The following is a 1,805-nucleotide window of genomic DNA, read 5'->3' as shown; positions in this document are numbered from 1 at the left end:
GAAAATTCATTTATACTCCACTAATTCTTTTTATGGTAGTATTTTTACATTTTAAAACTTATTTACATGTAGAAAGTGGATTAAAGACTTCACGCAGCAATTGCTGATTGGGAGTCAGTGTTTTTAGTACTTGAGATGTGTTTCTATACCTTATGTTATATCAAACACCTCTGCTTGAAAGACAGAAGCATCTTTATTTAATGACAAGTTGGTGTACCAGCAGATTGGTGATGACCCATCCAGCCCCAGTGTTTCTTTAATGTCTTCGTCTTTAGACCCGTCCGTATAGATGATCGCGTCAGGATTCTTAATCTGACTATTATCTATCCAAATGCAATTACTTTTTATGTAGTCATATGGTTGATCCATTCCGACTTGTATATGTATTTTATCACTATGGAACCCATACCCACAACGTTTTGGAAGATAAACAATTCCATCTCAGGTATCATGTAAAAAATGCTTCGTTCTTCATCTTGATTTCGCTGCTTGGTCCTTAATGTATATGTCTGGAGGAGCAATACCCAAAACTGTCTCCATTCCTACGGTTGGTGCTGATCGATATGTATGAGTCATTCCCAAGATTACTATCCTTTGCATGGTGTTTAATATTTTCCATGCACTTTTCGTTATAGTGATTCTAGTGATTTCTGGATTGCTCCACGATTAGCGTATATTTGCCGAATCCAAAAACTATATATCTATTGTGAGAGATTGATGGTCTAAGATCTACGTCCCATTCTGTTATCTCAAATTTGTTGAAGGTATGTTGATTCACAATTGAGATGTCGATGGTTGAACTGGCTCGTTGGGTGATGAAAGTAGGCTCTTTCCCTTCCTTTATAACTGTCAGATTGCTTTCTTCAATGATGTATTCCAGAGACTCTCCTCTTGCGTCAATTTATCTACTACCCCACAGTTGATTCTGCGGATTTAAGTTCATAACTTAGAGAAATAGCTTTTGTTCTTGTTCATAATCCTTAATGAGACGTTCTCATAATGCTTCATTCTCAATAGTTAATAGTTGGTCAAGGCAAGCAACAAAGATATACGTTACTAGCCCATCTATTTTTATACATATCATGCAGATTTCTCTGTCTGAAAATTGTAGAACTGACCATGCTTACAAATGGTTAGCAGATCTTAAACAAGCCCTTGGATTTGACCCAGGTGAGTCGTGGGTAGACAATCCTCTAAGAGAGAGACTTTTTGTTGTTCCATTACTCAGACATGTCTCAGTTATTAGGGATATTTGTGACGTTCTCAGTTTGAACTTGGAGTTTGCTGATTTTGAGTGTTAAAATACAAGGAGCTAATCATCACTATTTTTTGGGTGTTTTTTTGCAGTCAAAAATCAGCCAAAGTCCTCAAAAAGAGTTATCAGGCTCATATATCACTATTAAATCGAATGAATAGGTAAAAAGTACTTAATTTCTCTTGGCTTATATTTAATATCACAGCTAAGGAAAAGAAAATTAATTCTACAGATTACTAATTCCAATAAAACTGGCCAGCTAAAAAAATTCACACGATTTACATCCCTAGCCCAGACGACCCACCTGTCTCTGGGTGATAACGAAATGTATTACTATACAAAAATATGAAAAGCCTTAACATAACTTCGATTCAATTCTTCAAAAAAGTAAAAATATATCATCGAGTAAGAAAATAAAATTAAGAGCACTCGCGTTCTGCGCTCCCTTGAGAAGGACACTACATGACACACCACCAACTCTTATCCTCCTTAGCCCTTTCCTCTTTTCTTTGAGGGAGGAACATTTGAGTTTGTTCTTTCAAAGAAAACT

Source organism: Lepeophtheirus salmonis, chromosome 8 (assembly GCF_016086655.4).
Source record: "Lepeophtheirus salmonis chromosome 8, UVic_Lsal_1.4, whole genome shotgun sequence".
In the NCBI taxonomy this organism is placed as follows: Eukaryota; Metazoa; Arthropoda; class Copepoda; order Siphonostomatoida; family Caligidae; genus Lepeophtheirus; species Lepeophtheirus salmonis.
This window is presented reverse-complemented; position numbering follows the sequence as displayed.